Source organism: Mandrillus leucophaeus, unplaced genomic scaffold, assembly GCF_000951045.1.
Source record: "Mandrillus leucophaeus isolate KB7577 unplaced genomic scaffold, Mleu.le_1.0 Scaffold524, whole genome shotgun sequence".
NCBI classification, from domain to species: Eukaryota; Metazoa; Chordata; class Mammalia; order Primates; family Cercopithecidae; genus Mandrillus; species Mandrillus leucophaeus.
In genome coordinates this window covers 1,657,132-1,677,294 of record NW_012105631.1, presented here as the reverse complement: position 1 = coordinate 1,677,294, position 20,163 = coordinate 1,657,132, and the positions used below count along the sequence as shown (strand labels likewise).

General features: G+C 39.3%; 1 protein-coding gene across 6 annotated transcripts in view; it reads left to right on the top strand.

Annotated features, from left to right (window-relative positions):
- ESR1 (estrogen receptor 1) overlaps positions 1-20,163 on the top strand; it is a 421,968-nt gene that overhangs the window by 337,787 nt on the left and 64,018 nt on the right. The gene's annotated exons all lie outside the window — the stretch shown is intronic.

Below are 20,163 nucleotides of genomic sequence, written 5' to 3'. Positions count from 1 at the left end.
CATGAAGAGAAGGACCTCCCTTTATGTTCCCTCTTCAAATTCTCCCCTCTGAAAAATGTGTGCTACACTCAAAGGAGGACCGCACACATTGTAGTAGCTGGGGGAGTGGGTTATGGGGGTAGGAGGAGCAGGTTTTGGAGGTGGGAGGAGCGGTGAGTGATCCTTTCAGTAAAGTCAGTCCTGGGCAGGAGATGGTTTTAGGAATACTGTCAGCCTTACTGGATTCCACCATCACTTTCCAGGACTGCTTAGGCCCTGGGCCCTTGAAGGATTTGCATGCATCTTGGTTCCATTCATACCTCAAGAACTTTGTGCACAGTATTTTTGTTTTTCACTCTATCATATGGAATTGAGTGAAAAAAGAAAAAAAAAAAAAAAAGGAAGCCAACACTTACTTAACTGCTTTAATGTATAGGACCCTGTTCAGTGTTGTCTTCTAAACTGTATTTCATTCAATGTGTGAGAATGCAGATAAGAAAGAGTTTTGCTAGTTTATATTTTGACCGTGGATCCGTTGATTCTTTCTGGTTCTGAGCCTTTAATTGCTCAGCTGCAGATGCCACTTGACTGACTATTAAAAGTCTTTGGTTTATTGCCCAATTCTGGGAATATGAAACTGTAAAGCTGTAAAGGAGAAAAACTGAGACCAAAAGATAGGAGAAGTGAGCCAAACTGCCATTATGATTGCTACTTCATATTGAAGATGAGTCAAAATATCCATTTGACTAGATATCAATTGAATTACGCACTTTAAATGGGCCAATACCTGAACTATATCTCAAAAAAGGTGTTAAACACAGGCACACACATACACACACATATTGAAATTCCAGGAAAAGTCACTTTGATCAACAAGATTATCAGTCTTCAAAGTGCCTGGAGGGTTCTGTTGGAATAAAGGTAAAAAAAAATCAAAGTAAAGTTTCTCCTTAAAAACAAAAGCAATTAAGCAGCACTATATTATAAAATGTGCTAAGCCACAAGTCAAAATTCTTAAGAGACTTAAGCCTGTAAGCAGTAAGGATCCACTTAATGTAAAGTTACTCCAGAGGGAAAGGCATGCGCCCAACCAAAGTATTAGTCCTGTGTAGGAGGTAATTTGACTCTTCTTAACATTTTTATACACCACATTATGTTTTATTCACCATTTATTATTAACTGAATTTATTAAAGTATAATCAAAATAATATTTTTGACAGTTTTAAAAATTCTTATAATATTTAAGTTATGTATACTATGCAGGGACAGTCAAGTAATTCCACTCTGGCATCTGTATTTATTACTGCCACCTCTCCATGATGGTATTAGAAAGATCCTCATTTGTTTTAATGGGTGCCCCTAAAATCCAGTTTTAAAGGGGGGGGGTTGGCCACTTTCAGGTTTGTGTTAGTTAGGATTCAGTTTAACCTAGCTCAATAGGTATTTACTAAGTACCAGCATATCCATAGGGCACTGTATGATACTGGAGGACACACAGAAAAGATGTGTAAGAGCCACGCCTGCCCTCAAGGAGTTTACTATTGACTGGTAGTGTAATATGAATAAACAAATGAATGTTCTCAAAAGCAGGGCATTCTAAGCAGGCCCTCACCAGCCTCTCTCATCATTCACATCTAGTGTATCCTCCTCCGTCACCTTCTAAAGGCTATGGATTCTGAGTGAAAACCAATTCCTGGTTTATACATGTATGCATATATGAATTCATTCTTGACATTGCCATGCGGAGTATTTAGTATAACTAGACTCATTATACATTTATCCTGCCTAGAAGCATGCTGTAATATACACAACTCTAAAAGCAAGATCATTCCATATGTTGGTCCTTTTGAACTGGCAGGGGGAAATCAGAGTATGTTGGCAGGGGTCTATCAAGGTAGATGAGCCCAGTTTGTACATCTCTGAAATATTACCAATGCCAATGTGTTAGTTCTGCTTGGATCTCTTCCTATGACAACAGTTCTTATTTTTTCCCTTTTTCCCTTTTTTTTTCTTTTGTTTTTTGAGACAGGATCTTGCTCTGTCACCTAGACAGGAGTGCAGTGGTATAATCCCGGCTCACTGCAATTTCTGCCTCCTGGGTTCAAGCAATTCTTGTGCCTCAGCCTACAGAGTAGCTGGGATTACAGGCATGCGCCATCACACCTGGCTAATTTTTGCATTTTTAGTAGAGACGGGGTTTTGCCATGTTGGCCAGGCTGGTCTGGAACTCCTGGCCACAAGTGATCTGCCTGCCTTGGCCTCCCAAAGTGCTGGGATTACAGATGTGAGCCACTGCACCCGGCTCATCGGTTCTTAATTTGATGAGTGGATAGAGGTTTGGTTTCAGATAAATGGAGTTAGTCTGTGAATATCTGTTTCTTTTAAAATTTGCAATTTTTATTTTTAGTGTCATGGTATGTGCCTTTAATGATGTAGAATTAAGTTCTAATCTCTACGCTGGTATAACTGATTTCTCCCTGTGGGCTCCTAATGTAAAAAGAGAGATGAAGTTTTTCTTTTAATGCTTTTAGAGACCTTCATTAAGTCATTTAATATTCTTATTTGCTATTTCCCAGTGTGATGGTTAAGACTGAGTGTCAACTTGATTGGACTGAAGGATACAAAGTAGTAATCCTGGGTGTGTCTGTGAGGGTGTTGCCAAAGGAGATTAACATTTGAGTCAGTGGGCTGTGGAAGGCATACCCACCGTTAATCTGGTGGGCTCGAGCTAATTATCTGCCAGCGAATATAAGGCAGGCAGAAAAACGTGAAAGGGGAGACTGGCCTAGCCTCCCAGCCTGCATCTTTCTCCTGTGCTGGATGCTTCCTGCCCTTGAACATTGGACTCCAAGATCTTCAGTTTTGGGACTCGGACTGGCTCTCCTTGCTGCTCAGCTTGCAGACAGTCTGTTGTGGGACCTTCTGATCATGTAAGTTAATGCTTAATAAGCTCCCTTTTGTATATATCCTATTAGTTCTGTCCCTCTAGAGAACCCTGACTAATATACCCAGTGTGTTCTTTTATCAAATAGAAAGGAGATATAGAAAACACACTGTCCATGTCTTTGTTACACCACAGCAGAGATTCAATTTCTTAACCTGCTTCCTTATTTACCATTCTCCAATGGTGCCAATTCTAAGATCCATCATGACTTTCTCATTGGAAAAGGGGATGCAACAAACATGATTAGATGTTACTGGAAGGCTGCTTACCACATGATATGGTTTGGCTGTGTCCCTACCCAAATCTCATCCTGAATTGTAGCCCCCATACTTCCCACATGTTGTGGGAGGGACCCGGTGGGAGGTGATTCAGTCATGGGGGTGATTTCTCCCATCCTGTTCTCCTGGTGGCGCATAAGTCTCACAAGACCTGATGGTTTTATAAGGGGTTTTCCCGTTCACTTGGCTCTCATTCTCTCTTGCCTGCTGCCACGCAAGACATCCCTTTGCTCCTCCTTCATCTTCTGCCATGATTGTGAGGCCTCCCCAGCCATGTGGAACTGTAAGTCCATTAAACCTCTTTTCTCTGTAAATTACCCAGTCTCATGTATGTCTTTATCAGCAGCATGAAAATGGACTAATACACTGCATGCTCAGGATACTCAGGCACTTTGGAAACTAGATTTCTACTTCAGACCCCCGAGAGAAAAGGGTTATGTATCTCCAAGTGTGGTCATGACAAGCATCACTGCTGTGTGCAGTTGAGCCTGTCGATTGAGCCACCTTAGCCTCTGAGGAAAGCAGAACCTGAGAGCGTGCTTAATTCAGAGTGTGTGTGACTTGGAGTGTGGAAAGGAAGATTTCCAGATTTGCAGTATTGGCGACTGAAAGGATGGCAATGCTATTGATGGAGATTAGGAAGACAGGAGAGAGGTAGATGTTGAGCTACTCCGAGGAGATTTTCCTTATACATGTTGGGTTTAAAGTGCAGGGAAGATATCCTGAATGTTATTCCAGGCAGAAAGTTGGAGCTCAGAAGAGACATCAGAGCTGAAGATAAAAAATTTGAGAGCCAACTCCATTGTTAAAAGTGTGGAACAAATATGATGACTAGACAAGATAATAAGAGAAAGGTGTCCAAAGGGCTGAGGAAAGACCTCTTAAAAGACTGGCTTTTCAGGGTTTTAGGTAGAAAAAGAGTCCCAGCCTGGGGTTAAGGCAGTTTTTTGAGAAGTAGAGGTACAAAGTTCCTTGTTCCAAAGGAAGCGTGTCTTTCAAAAGAAAAATGATGGGCCGGGTGCGGTGGCTCAGGCATGTAAACCCAGCACTTTGGGAGGCTGAGGCTGATGAATCACTTGAGGTCAGGGATTCGAGACCAGCCTGACCAACATGGAGAAACGCTGTCTCTACTAAAAATTCAAAAATACAAAATTAGCCAGGCTTGGTGGTGCATGCCTGTAATCCCAGCTACTCAGGAGACTGAGGCAGGAGAATCACTTGAACCTGGGAGACAGAGGTTGCAGTGAGCCGAGCTGTCACCATTGCACCTGAAACATTGTCTCAAAAAAAAAAAAAAGAAAAGAAAGAAAGAAAAAGAAAAAGGATGGTGAATCAGGCCAAATACCAGAGAAGTGGACAGGAGTAAGAAGAAAAGGACTAAAGATTTGTTCATAAGGAGCCCATTGTTTCTAAAAGGAACATTTTTAGTAAAGATGGAGGAGGAATAGAATGCATATAATATGTTAAATGTAGGTATAATTTATAAAAGAGAAAATGGGGGTGGAATATTAGAAAAAAGGAATTGTAAACCAGCTCTTTGAGATATTTGTCAGTGAGGAAAAGAGTGGGCTCTAGTTTTTGATAGCAACAGCATCAAACGGAACTTTATAAACCAAAATATGAATTTTTCAAACTGAAATAATAAGAGAATAATACAAAGAAATCTCATCTCCCCATAATCCAAATTCAGTAGTTATTAAAATTTTGCCCCATTGCTTAATTCGTTAATCTCATTTTGTCCTTTTTCTTTATTTTTGGCTAAAACATTTTAAAGACAAATCCTAAATATCATACATCAGTATGCATTTACAAAATTGATAATCACAATGCCATTCTCATACCAAATAAACTTATAATAATTCCTTGATATCATCTGAAAACCAGTTCTTTTCTACATCAAAAATGTCTGTTTATAGTTGATTTATTCAATTCAGAGTCCAAACAAGTTCCATATATTAGACATTAGGTTATTAATGTCTGTCTATTTGAATTTATAAAAATTTCCCCTTAATTTATTTTCTCCAGCTTCTGTGGAGATTAGGTCAGTTGTTTTGTAGCTGTCTAGATGTATCTGACTGCTTCCTTGTGGTGTCATTTAACTTGTTCCTCTATCCTCAGTGTTTCTGCAAGTGGAAGTTAGCCTCATAGCAGGGGTTGGCCTACTTTAGCCTGCTTACCAAATATGGCTCCCTTACATTTTTGTAAATAAAATCTTACTGGAATACTGTTACGTATATTGGGGTCATAGAAAGAGTTTCCCTGTCCCCAAGTTATAATTACATTCACTTGTCTTCTTCTAGTAAGTTTTACTCTTACATATTAGGAGTCCATTTGGAATTTCTCTTCATATGCAGTATGCAATAAAGAATGGCTTTTATATTTTTTCAAATGGATATTTGAAAATTTTTCAAATATTTTTCAAATATTTTTTCAAATGGATATTCAGTTGTCTCAACACCATTTATTAAAAAGTCAGTATTTCTCAAGTGATTTGAGATGTATCCTTAATTACACACTAAATTTCTCTATAGTCTTGTCTTTTTCTAATATGTTAATTCTCTACTAAGATTTGTTTATCTGTTTGTTAATGGATCAATATCACGTAGCTTTGTTTATAGAAGGTGCACATTGTTTTAATTCTGACCACGCTATCCCACCAAGTATTGCCCTTTGATTTTTCAGAGTTTTACCACGGACTCTTCCTTGTTTCTTTTTCTATGTGACCTTTAGAATTAACTTGTTTAATTCCATAAGGAAATTTATTGATAATTTTTTTGAAATTACATAAAATATAAATTGGCTTAGGAAGTACTGACATCTTTATGATGCTGTCTTCATATCTAAGACCAAGTGTGCCTTTTCATTTGTTAAATATTCTTTGTGTCTTTCAGAAGTGTTTTCAAGTATCCTTATGTATATTTTGCACAAATGTTTATAATTGTGCCTATTGGATGCCACGTGCAGTGTTAAAAAATGATTATACCTTTTTGTATAGATATATATTATATAAGTATATAAAATATATATAAGTAGTTATACATATATTTTAATATCTTATATAATATATACATGTATTATTTGTATTTATATATGTATTTATATGTGTATCTATAAATATACATCTATGTATACATATATACATATATACACATTATATGTATGTTTATACACATATAAATGCATATATAAATATACTAGGAAGTCCATGGGGTTTCCTAGTATACAATCATATTGTCTGCAAATAGAGATTGTTGTACCTTTTCTTTTCTATCCCTAAGTGTCTAAAAGATTTTTTCTTAGCTAGTGGCATTGGATGACACCTATAATATCTTCTAAAAATAGTAGCAGTCATAGGCACCATTTCCTTATTCTTGTATATTCATTCATGTTACAAAGTTTACAGGAATTTCTGAATTACTAAGTACTTTTAATGGGAATGAAGGCTATTGTCATTATTGCATCAAAATTCATAAGAAAGTTTGGTGTCAAATTTGTGCTTTGTGTAGTCTTCATCACGTTTTTTTTGTTTATTTTTGTTTGTTTTTATTTTTAAACCAGTTTTAAACATTCATTACAAAAATGGTTTGAAAGTTTTTCTTTCTTTTTTTTTTTTTCTATGTCCTGGAAGGTGTAAGTAGCATTGGGATTATTTGATCTTTAAGATGTAAAATATTGGTGGAATTCCCCCTTTGGAAGCACCTGCACATGGTGACTTCTTATAGGTGAGCTCTCTGGAAACTTTATTTCTTCTGTAGTAATTGGTCTCCTTAGACTTTCTATTTCTTCTGGAGTCAGATATTGTATAGCAGATCTTCTGTTAAGGTTATCCATTTCTTCTGGGTATTCTAATTTGTCTTATTGAGTTGGAAAAATGATTTCTGATGATGTTTAAAAATTTTCTCTGGTTTGATGGTTACTTTGACCTTATAATTTATTTTGTGTATTTATGCTTCGTTTAGAAACTTAGGTCAGCTAGTGGTTCCTCTATTTTGATTCTTTTCCTCAAAGAACTAGCTTGAGTTTATTTTATTAGTTCTACTAGTTTTCTGCTTTCTAACTCATTAAGTTATGCCTTTAGCTTTATTAAATCCTTCATTCTGCTGTCGGTTAATGTTTTAGTTCATTTTCTAGCTTTTTGAGTTGATACTGAATTTATTTTTGTTTCATGATATAGGTAACTGATGCTCAGAATTTTCTCAAAGCACTGTTTTAGCTGGGCTCCACAGATTCTAATACATCTTACTTTCATTATCATTATTCCCTAAAAATTCAGCAATTTCACGTTTTATTTTGTCTGTCATTCAAGAGTTGTTTAATAGACAGTTTAATTTCCAGGTTGGATGGGCATTTTTTGTTTGTTTGTTTTTTGTTCTACTGCTTATAAATACTTTTGGCCTTGGGATCAGAGAATACTGCTTGTATTACAATTATTATTGAATATTTTTGTAGTCTAATATAATTTCAGCTTTTAAAAATGTTCCATGTGTACTTGAAATGAAAGTTTATTTACCCTTATAAAGATAGAAGGTAAAATATTAGCTATGCCCCTGTTTATTTATCTTCTTATAATTTTTGCTTAATGAAAACTAATTTCTGCTACCTACATATTTATGTTTGCTTTGTCTTTATTATGCCTTATGGCTTTTGTGTTAAAAAGCTATTGGTTTATTTAATATTTTGGGAGGACTGAATTTTACCCTATCTAATATCAAGATCATGACTCTTGATTCCTTTTTATTTTCACTTACTTAACATATCTTTCTTCTATCTTTATTTTAAACACAAGAAGAGTTTTGCTTTAGGTCTCTATTTTACATAGTCTACAATTGGATTTTACTTATTAATCAATCTAAGAATACTTTTAAAAGATGAGTTATACAAATACATATTTATTGATACCAACACTGTTTAATTCAAGATCTGTTCTCTATTTTATGTTTATAATATATTCAATTGTCTTCTTTATTTGCTATTGGTTTATTGAATTTCTTTTGCTCTCAGGTATTTTGTATTTTTGTTCTGGTTGTTAGGTTTATGCATACTTAGCCAACTCTTCCTTTATAAAGCATTCATTTTCTACTATGAGCAGTAGTAAAATTAGCTAGTAGCTTACCAATTCCTGAGCACTCTTCAATCCTAGTCACTAGTAATAATGCAGTGTTAAACTTTGTAATATTAATTATACTTAAGCCTCTATTACTTGGTTTGTCAGAGTCAAATGATATCAATTTACTTCCAGCACATACCTATGAGGCAATTGTGAGCTAATAATAACTTCCATGACTATTCTTCTCTCTCTCTTTTTTTTTTTTTTTTTGAGATGGAGTTTCGCTCTTGTTGCCAGGCTAGAGTGCAGTGGCATGATCTTGGCTCACTGCAACCTCTGCCTCCCGGGTTCAAGCAATTCTCCTGCCTCAGCCTCCCAAGTAGCTGGGATTACAGGCACCAGCCACCACATCTGGCTAATTTTGTATTTTTAGTAGAGACAGAGTTTCACCATGTTGGCCAAGCTGGTCTTGAACTCCTGACCTAAGTGATCCACCCCCATCGGCTTCCCAAAGTGCTGGAATTAACAAGTGTAAACCACAGCGCCCAGCCTCTTATTTTTATTATTTATATTTTTCTACATTGTTAGAACTTATAATACTTATATGCTCATTTCTTTAGTCCCTAACCCCATTTTTTGACATTAGCTCTGTTATTAAATATATTTAATGTCCACCTTCAGATTATATGCTGATGATTCTCTAATCGTTTTTGGTTGTCTGGAACTTTTTTTCTGTTTATTTTCAGGAAAAGCTCATGAGAACTCTTCTTTCTTTGGTTTAAAAATGTTTATAATTATTTTTCTCTGACCTTTATGCTGAGAAATTTGGCTGCATACAAAATCTCTGGCTTATATTTTTTCTCAAGTATTTTTAAGTGATTGCTTCATTGTTTTGTAGTATAAAATATTGCTGTCAAGAAGCTGGATTCCAGTCTGATTTCCTTTCCCTCATTAGTGATTTGGACTTTTTGTCTGAATGTCCAACTTTTAAATATAAACTTAAATTGCAATGCTTTTATTAAGGTATGTCACAGCATTAAACATTTTAGGTTTGTTTTCCTAAGTCCATAGAATGTCTTTTGAATATGTAGACTCCAATCAGACTTCTTGATTCTCTTGATTTATAGTCTTAAATATTTGTTTGGCTGCATTGCTTTGATTTTCTTCTTTAGGTGCCTGTTCATCCACACAAAGGATACCCTTTACCTGTCTTCTATATGACTTTCTCTTAAATCCTTTCATTCTTTTGTTTTACTTTTTATCTTCACATCCTTTATTTCTGTCACTGTGCTGTCCATGGAGTCTGTCTGCTGTGTGTCCTGTATAATTAAGTCTATGTTCTGAATGTTTTTCCTTTTTTAGAAATTCAGTTCTAAAATGTTTCTTTTCTTGTATTATTTTTTTTTCTGTTGCCTGACCATATGATTTCTGAGTTTTCTGTTTCTGAAATATGCAACTAACTAGTTCAAAGCATTGACCATATTCTTCAGTCTTTTTAATTCATTCTGAAATAACTGGGCTAGTTTCATCTGCTTTGTGGACAGAAGTGCCACAAAGAGCCGAATTGTCAAAGCAGACCCCCATGAATCGTAGATCTTAACCAAGTTTTTACTAACGACTAGCAAAGCATACAAGCTAAAAATGGGTACAAGCAAACACAGCATCATCCATCACTGGAAAGAGTCTGAACTATCACATGGAACTTCAGAAGGATTCTCCCTCTTTTCTGCAATGTATTTTGATTTTTGGAGTGATAGATGTTTGCAAACTATGCACGTGACAAAAATTTGCTTAGAGGAAGCCATGTTAGGTTTGATGCTACACAGCTTTGTATTTTGTTAGTCATGAGATTTGAGATTACTTCCCCTTCTTTTAGCAGCTGCATCCCATAAAATTAAAAATTCCAGTTTTTATTAAACCATGAGCAATTTAGTCAGATTTAATATACCCTATTTAAAACATTCTTAGATAAGAACTTCCTTTGTTAATTTGCTAATATGCAATCCCACCAAATGTCTACAAGAAGGGCTAGTTAATCAATATACCAAAGATGAAATCTATTTATATACAAAACATAATTATACATATATAATTTTATGTAATTTAATTTATAATTATATACATTTTATAGTAGCAATCAAAACTATCATGCATTTTGGGATGAATTTAATAAAGAAATAGCAGGACCTCTATAGAAACAAGTATGAACCTCTATTGGAAGACAGTAAGATCATAAAACATTAAAAAGAAACCTATACCATGTTTATGGTTAGAGAGATTCACTATTGAAAATACATCAATTCTTGACAAATTGGCCTATAAATTCAGTGCATATCCAATCAAAATATTTAGCTCATTTAAAATGTATATGTAAAAGGCTAAGTACCAAAGATAATCAAATGCTCTTTGAAGATGAAAATTAAAGTTGAGAGATAGGGTAAAAAAAAAACAAAACTATAATTCAGTTCTAAAGTCAGAAAGCTATAATAATTAATACAGTATGGCATTGGCATAGAAATAAGCACATTGACTAAATAAATGGAAAATACAGTTAAGAAACCAACCTCTACATTTATGAAAAACTGACCAATATCAGAACGAGCATTGAGACTACACGAGAACAAAGGAACTAGTAAGTTAATGGTGCTGACACAATTGATATCGGCATAGAAAAAAAACCTTAATCCTTCTTTATTCTATGTAAAAACAATTAATTCCAGATGAATGTAGGACTTAATTGAGAGCCAAAACTAAAACTTTTATGGGAAAATATAGAAAAATACCTATCTCAGGGTCGGGAATTAGGTCTTCAATATGGCACCAAAAGTACTAACCACAAAAGAAATATTAATAAAGTCAACCTTTTTAAAATCAACAACTTTAATTAAAAAAACAGGGCCAGGCCGGGCACGGTGGCTCAAGCCTGTAATCCCAGCACTTTGGGAGGCCGAGACGGGTGGATCACGAGGTCAGGAGATCGAGACCATCCTGGCTAACACGGTGAAACCCCGTCTCTACTAAAAAATACAAAAAACTAGCCGGGCGAGGTGGCGTGGGCCTGTAGTCCCAGCTACTGGGGAGGCTGAGGCAGTAGAATGGCGTGAACCTGGGAGGCGGAACTTGCAGTGAGCTGAGAGGGCACTACTGCACTCCAGCCTGGGCGACAGAGCGAGACTCATCTCAAAAAAACAAACAAACAAACAAACAAAAAAACAGGTTGCTGGAAAAATACTTATTTTTATTATGCTTTAAAAAATATGCAGTTTATATTATCAAACTTCTTTTATAAGACTCAAATATTACACTGAGAATATGGCAAGAAAAAAGAAAACAACCTCTACCACTCATCATGGCATTCCCTTTACTCACCATCAACTAAGTCAGGAACCTGCCTCACTTTCAAGTTTTCTGAAATGTGGACTGAGAATACTTGTGGAGGGCCCTCACAGATGCATTTAGAAATGGTATGTTCTGGAAAATGGAATTGAAATGTTTTAGTGAGAGTCATGGGCCCAATCCTTGAAATAGAGGTTGGTGGAGTTTTCTATAGTATGTAATTACAACACAATAAGACTCAAAAACATTTCAATAAAGTGTGGGTGGAAGGCAAGATACTGCTTCAAGGGCTTCATTAGCTTTCTGCAGACTGGAGCTCTCCAAGCGGTGGGGAGGAAATCTGTTTACCTTGGTTGTGAATCAATTTTAACCATCATTGAGGGCTAGGTCAGAGTGCAGCATTAAGTCCTTGGGAATACACTGGGTGGGAAAAGAAAAGAGAGCAATGTTTTTCTAAAAGCCCACATATGGGCTCACTGTGTTTACCAGTTGTTTCCAGGATAATGTATTGCAGCGCGCCAATTGTGGATGAGATGGTAGGATTATACTTCAGTCCCTACTTTACGTTTATTTCTTAAAGAAGCTTCTGGTAAATTAGAGCAATAGCATCGACTTAGTTTCGTGTTGTTCTGTTGGACTAAGGGTATCAGTTCTACCTGTATGGACGAGCCTAAAGCCTGGGAAATATTTAATGAAGGAAGGGAGGGGGAGAGAGTGAGCATGCAAAAGAGAGAGATACAAACAAATAACCAAACAAAAACCAAGACATTGCCCTTTATAGTAAGAATGATGAGGAAAACATATTTAGCCATACAAGATACCAAGATCATCTCTTATTTATTTCTTGAAAATGCAAGTACAAATGCCTGCAAAGATAAAATATCCTCTGGATGGAGTAGAAAGGGTTCACCAGGCCTCTGAAATCACATGGATGATGTTGCACTTTGCTGTTAATGAAGCTCGGTGCATTTTTCATTTCAGTTTCTACTAAGCATTTATGAGCTATTACCCTTCCCTTGCCTATATTGCATTGTTTTTAAAAAAGCCTTAGAGGCATTCCTTCTAGAAAATAAAGGTAAGTGTTAAGTGGTGATAATTTGGTAGTATGTGTCATGCTTGTGGTTCATAATGTGTTACCCTACACATTTTCTCAATTATCCTAGAACAGCTTTTTAAGGACATGAAGATAGACCTTACAAAGCACATCTTTCTGCTGGAAAAATGACGTTTATAGTGGTTAAGTTTAGCTGGTTACGATCACAAGGCTAGAGAGTGGCAGAATCAAGACTCTTCACTCTAATTTCAGTGCTTTTTCACTCCACTATTAATAATTATTGTTGATAATTAATATCAACACTTTCCTAGGTGTATTAGTCAGGGTCATCTAGAGGGACAGGACTAATAGGATAGATGTATATATGAAAGGGAGTTTATTAGGGAGAATTGACTCACACCATCACAAGGTGAAGTCCCACAATAGGCCCTCTGCAAGCTGAGGAGCCAGGAAGCCAGTCTGAGTCCCAATACCTCAAAAGTAGGGAAGCTGACAGTGCAGCCTTCAGTCTGTGGCCAAAGGCCCAAGAACTCCTGGCAAACCACTAGTTAGTTCCAAGAGTCCAAAAGCTGAAGGGCTTGGAGTCCAATGTTCGAGGGCAGGAAGCATCCAGCATGGGAGAAAGATGGAGGCCAGAAGACTTAGCCAGTCTAGTCCTTCCATGTTCCTCTGCCTGCTTTTATCCTAGCCATGCTGGCATGGTGCCTGCCCAGATTGAGGATGGGTCTCCCGTCTTCCAGTCCACTGACACAAATGTTAATCTTTGGCAGCAGCCTCACAGATACACCCAAGAACAGTACTTTGCATCCTTCAATACAATCAAGTTGACACTCAATAATAACCATCACAAGTCCACACCTTGTCAACTTGAACCCATACGCATCTCCTTAAATCATACATAATCTCCAAATAAAGACAATCATGTCATAATTACACTGAACATAATACAACTATCGTCCATACAACCGGAAATGCACCAATTCCCAAACCAAATGTTATTACATAAAGTTAACAACACTTAAATGCTGATATGAAGTCAATAATTTTTTTTTTTTTTTTTTAAGATGGATTCTCGCTCTGTCACCCAGGCTGGAGTGCAGTGGTGCGATCTTGGCTTATTGCAACCTCGGCCTCCCTAGTTCAAGCAATTCTCTGCCTCAGCCTTCCGAGTAGCTGGGATTACAGGCACCCACCACCACACCCAGCTAATTTTTGTATTTTTAGCAGAGATGGGGTTTCACCATCTTGGCCAGGCTGGTCTTGAACTCCTGACCTTGTGATCCACCCACCTCGGCCTCCCAAAGTGGTGGATCCCAAAGTGATCCACCCACCTCAGCCTCTGGGGTGTGAGCCACTAAATCTTATGTCACATGATAAAGGAGAAAGAAAGGAAGTAAAATGAAGGTATTTTCTTAGTACAAGTGTATACATGCAGAAACATGTTCTTAACAAAATAAGGAGGAAATACTCATGACAATTACAGTAACCTCGTTTCTGCAACTCATCACATGGTCGTAGCTGGTACTGATGACTACTTTCTTCTATAACCCATTCTGTTTTCCCTTTGCCTCTAGCAAGTACCTCAGCAGGTCATGGTTTTTTACCTGGTGGAGTGACCCAAACCTTCATTCCTGAAGGGTCTGGGCCATTTGTAGACCTGCCTGGATCGGGTTGTTGTCGTTTCTTATTGACCTTAATCACAGGGCATGGTAATACTAAGAGACACCCTAAGGAATTTCCTGTGTTCCACACATATTCTTCCTTACCTTCATTATGGAGTAGTAGACTGATTTCATCTTGATAGGCTGAGTAAGTCCCCCAGCCAACACTGTAACTCCTTTCTTAGCCTGTTGACTTAGAGGTAGGAGGAGCCCCAGATGGCAATCTTAATTTCCAGTTTAATGAAATCATTGTTGTGTCTCCTGGTGGCAGCATTCGTCCCCTGGAACTGAGACTTCTAGGCCAGCAGAACATAATGCCGTGGAACAAGAAGCAAAAACTTTACTAGCGGGTCACTAGGGGTGATGGTGAGTGGTGCCACTTCCATTTGCACCCCTTGATTCCTGGACCCATGAATCCTGGCTACAGGAGAAACAGCACCGTATACTGGGCACTGATTTGGAGCATACACAGCCTTGCTGGAGAACTTTGCCCCAGCCCTGCAAAGTATTGTCACCTAGGTGGCATTGTAATTGTGACTTCGAAAGGCCATTCCACCGTTCTGTCAATCCAGCTGCTTCAGGATGATGGGGAACATGGTAAAACCAGTGAATTCCAAGAGCATGAGCCCACTGCCGCACTTCTTTAGCCGTAAAGTGAGTGCCTTGGTCAGAGGCAATGCTGTGTGGAATACCATGACAGTGGATAAAGCATTCCATAAGTCCATGGGTGATAGTCTTGGCAGAAGCATTGCCTACAGGATAGGCAAACCCGTATCTAGAGTGAGTGTCCGTTCCAGTGAGGACAAACCGCTGTTCTTTCCATGATGGAAGAGGTTCGATATAATCAACCTGTCACCAAATAGCTGGCTGATCACCCCAAGGAATGGTGCCATATTGCGGCCTCAGTGTTTGTCTCTGCTGCTGGCAAATTGGGCACTCAGTGGTGGCTGTAGCCAGGTCAGCCTTGGTACGTGGAAGTCCATGTTGCTGAGCCCATGCATAACCTTCATCCCTGCCACCACAGCCACTTTGTTCATGGGCCTATTGGGCGATAATAGTGGTGGCTGGGGAAAGAGGCTGAGTGGTATCCACAGAACGAGTCATCCTATCCACTTGATTATTAAAATCCTCCTCTACTGAGGTCATCCTTTGGTGAGCACTAACATGAGATACAAATATTTTCACAGTTTTTGACCACTCAGAGAGGTCCATGCAACCACATACCTCTTCCCCAAATTTCATTGTCATCAATTTTCCAATCATGCTTCTTTCAAGTCCCTGACCATCCAGCCAAACCATTGGCTACCTCCCATGAATCAGTATATAGTCACACATCTGGACATTTCTCCTTCCAAGCAAAGTGCACAGCCAGGTGCACTGCTCAAAGTTCTGTGTATTGGGAAGATTTCCCTTCAACACTGTCCTTCAGGGATGTCCTAGAAAGGGGCTGCAGTGCTGCAGCTGTCCACTTTTGGGTGGTGCCTGCATCATGCAGAGCCATCTGTAAACCAAGCTCGTCTTCTCTTCGTCAGTCAGTTGATCATAGGGAACTCCTCATGAGGCCATCAGTGCAGGCTGGGGGAGAGAAGGCAGGAGTGGGGACCATGGGCATTTGAGCTACTTCCTCATGTAAAGTACTTGTTCCCTTGGGACCTGCTTGAGCCCGATCATGTATATACTACTTCCATTTGATGATGGAATGCTGCTGTGCACAACCCACTTTATGGCTAGATGGGTCAGAAAGCACCTAGTTCATGATAGGCAGTTCAGGTTGCTTGGCGATTTGATGACCCATAGTCAAACATTCAGTTTCTACCAAAGCACAGTAACAGGCCCAGGCCAAGAGTTGTCTCTCAAAAGGAGAGTAGTTATCTGCAGGAGATGCAGGGCCTTGCTCCAAATTCTTAGAGGCCTCCCCTGTGATTGACCTATGGGGGCCTGCCAAAGGCTCCAAACAGATCCCTGTCTGCCACTGACACCTCAAGCACCATTGGATCTCCTGAGTCATATGGCCCAAGTGGCAAAGCAGCTTGCACAGCAGCCTGGACCTGTTGCAGAGCCTTCTCCTGTTCTGGATCCCACTCAAAACTGGCAGCCTTTCAGGTCACTTGATAAATGGGCTGGAGTAACACACCCAGATGAGGAATGTGTTGCCTCCAGAATCCAAATAGGCCCACTAGGCATTGTGCCTCTTTCTTAGTTGTCGGAGGGGCCAAAGGCAGCAACTTATCCTTCATCTTAGAAGGAATATCTTGACAGGCCCCAAACAACTGGACCCGTAGAAGTTTTACTAAGGTAGAAGTTCCCTAAATTTTAGTCGATTTTATTTCCCATCCTCTGGCACACAAATGTCTCACCAATAAATCCAGTATGTTTGCTACTTCTTGCTCATTGGATCCAATCAGCATAATGTCATCAATGTAATGGACCAGTGTGATATCTTGTGGAAGGGAAAAACGATCAAGATCTCTCCAACAAGATTATGACACAAAGCCGGAGAATTGATATAGCCCTGAGGTAGGACAGCAAAGGTATATTGCTGGCCTTGCCAGCTGAAGGCAAATTGCTTCTAGTGGGCCTTATGGACAGGAATGGAGAAAAAGGCATTTGCCAAGTCGATGACTGCACACCAGGCACCAGGAGATGTGTTAATTTACTCAAGCAATGAAACCACATCTGGTACAGCAGCTGCAATTGGAATCACCACTCGGTTAAGCTTACAATAATCCACTGTCATTTTACAAGATCCATCTGTCTTCTGCACAGGCCAAACAGGAGAGTTGAGTGGGGATGTGGTGGGAATCACCACTCCCGCTTCTTTCAAGCCCTTGATGGTGGCACTAACCTCTGCAATCCCTCCAGGGATGCAATATTGTGTTTGATTTACTATTTTTCTAGGTAGAGGCAGCTGTAATGGCTTCCATTTGACCGTTCCCACCATAATAGCCCTCACCCTACCAGTCAGGGAGCCAATATGGGGGTTCTGCCAGCTGCTAAGTATGTCTATGCCAATTATGTATTCTGGCACTAGGGAAATGACCACAGGATGAGTCTGGGGACCCACTGGACCCACTGTAAGTTGGACCTGAGCTAAAATTCTATTAATTACCTGACCTCCAAAAGCCCCTACTTTAACTGGAGGACCATATGATGTTTTGGGACCCCTGGACTCAACGTCAGCTTAGAGCCAGTGTCCAGTTGTCTCTGAAATATCTGATCATTTCCCTTTCCCCAATGCACTGTTACTCTGGTAAAAGACCGGAGGTCTCCTTGGGGAGGGATGAGAGAAAGATTCACTGCATAAATTGTCAGTAATGTAGTGGAGTCCTTCCTCAAGGGGACCCAGCCTCCCTTTCATTCAAGGGGACCCAGCCTCCCCTTTATTCAAGAGGTTCTGGGTCTATAAACTGGTTCAAGTCTGGAAATTGATTGAGGGGCCATGATTCTCTGTTTTTATAATTTTTAGTTTAAATTGGTCTTCTGTCTACTTGACCTGGACGTTTTCTGCTTATATAAATTAAGCAAGAATGCAGTAGGCTTCTTGTCAATTTCACTTTTTAGGAACACTGGGATTACTTAGCCAATGACAGAGCTGTACACAAGTCAGACTATTCTGATGGTTGCCTTGCCTCTGCTGTCCATTATGGTAATTGCACCCACCTTGCCTTTGATAGTTGAGTGCCACCACTTGGCCCATGCCACCTCAGGATCCAGTTATTCCCATTGTATTTAAATTTTGTAGTTGAATGACTGTGGTTCCCACTATAGGATCTAGCATACAGAGAAGAGCAATCACAGAGCTCTTCAAGGATGCAGGTGCTGCCCTCACAAATCTATTTCACAAAGTATTGGCGAAAGGTATATCTTCTGGACTCTCCCAGCTGGGATGAGTAGGTCTAAAGTGACTAATTCACTCCACCATTCCAATCTCCCTAAGCCTTTGGATCCCTTCCTCTACATTAAACCAAGGGAGATCAGGCATTTCCAGCTTGCTCACAGTGGACCACCTTTTGATCCATATTTCAGCTAACCAATCAAATAAACTATTATAACCCTTTTTAACTCTCCGAGCTGCAATATTAAATGCAGAATTCCTGCTTAGTGGGCCCAAATCAATAAATTCAGCCTGATCCAACTTTATGTTCCTTCCACCATTATTCCACACCCTTAATACCCATTCCCATGCCTGTTCTCCAGATTTCTGCTTATATAAATTAGAAAACTCAAGCAGTTCTTTTGGAGTGTAGCACACCTCCTTGTGGGTCACACTCTGAACCTCATCTCTAGGGGCCTGCCGGGACTTTAGTCTAATTATAGAACTAGAAGCAGGGGTGTTGAGGGTGGGTCCTTAGGAGAATCAACATTGTCTTGCCTGGCAACTGCCTCAAGGGAGGTCATCACTGATGCCTTAGGCAGTGCAGGGTTAAACTCTTCAGACAAAGGTGAAAAGCCTGATGGCAGCACAGGTGGAGGAGGGGATGTTGCCTTCCCTCTGTTGCCTGTTTCCTCTGGCAAAAAGGTCATCAGAATTTTGAAGCTCAATGCCCCCAGCCTCATCAGGGTCCTCCCACACATCCCCATTCCAAGTTGCAGGATCCCATTCTTTTTCAATCAATGCCCTCACTTTAACAGTAAACACCTGGTGAGGCTGTGCATGCACCTTTTGTTGCAGGTCAGCCACTCACGTGATAAGAGCTTGTGTCTGATTTTCCACAATTTCAGCTCTTTCTATACAGGAGATAAGACTCGAACTCAGGGCAATCTTAGAAAATTTGAGGCTCAGAATGTGCTTCTAGAGCTGGGAGATAGAATCCCTGAGTTCATCATTTTTCTTCATCACTTTGATTAGTGAACTTAGGAGCAACCAACTAGCTTCATTATATTCCCTGGTTCTCCACATATAGTCAAAGGTATTAGGCATAAAGTCACTAAACTCCTTGCCTCTCATGAGCAGTGAATCAGAAGTATCAGATACATTCACTTTGCATAACTCTGTATGCAGTTCACGGCAAGGACTATCAATGTTCTCCACACTCTTAGAAGTAGAGTCCCTAGCATTTTGGGGTCTAATCATATTAAGAAGGCAACTCCAGAAACCCCAAAACCATCTAAAGAAATACATCCTTAAAATTCTGTTCCACTCCTGGTACTAAAATCTGTATTAGTCAGGATTCTCTAGAGGGACAGGACTAATAAGTGAGATGTATATATAAAAGGCAGTTTATTAAGAATTGACTCACACTATCACAAGGTGAAGTCCCACAATAGGCCATCTGCAAGGTGAGGAGCAAGGAAGCCAGTCCAAGTGCCAAAACCTCAAAAGTAGGGAAGCTGACAGTGCAACCTTCAGTCTGTGGCTGATGGCCTGAGAGCCCCTGGAAAACCACTGGTGTAGGTCTATGAGTCTAAAAACTGAAGAACTTGGAGTCTAATGTTCGAGGGCAGGAAGCATCCAGCACAGGAGAAAGATGGAGGCCAGAAGACTTAGCCAGTCTAGTCCTTCCATGTTCCTCTGCCTGCTTTTGTCCTAACCATGCTGGCAGCTGATTAGATGGTGCCCATCCAGATTGAGGATGGATCTCCATCTTCCAGTCCATTGACTCAAATGTTAATCTCCTTTGACAACACCCTCACAGACACACCCAGGAATAATACTTTGCATCCTTCAATTCAATCAAGTTGACATTCAATATTAACCATCGCCCTAGGCTTTAGGGATATAGGGTAAAACATGACTCAGTGCTGTTATCTGAGAGTATGTAATCTATTGGAAGAAAGGAAAACAGTTACATAAACATGTAAGGCTTATATCAGTATAAATTAGATAACTGCCAAGTGAGAGAGGTAGAGGTAATAAGTGCTGT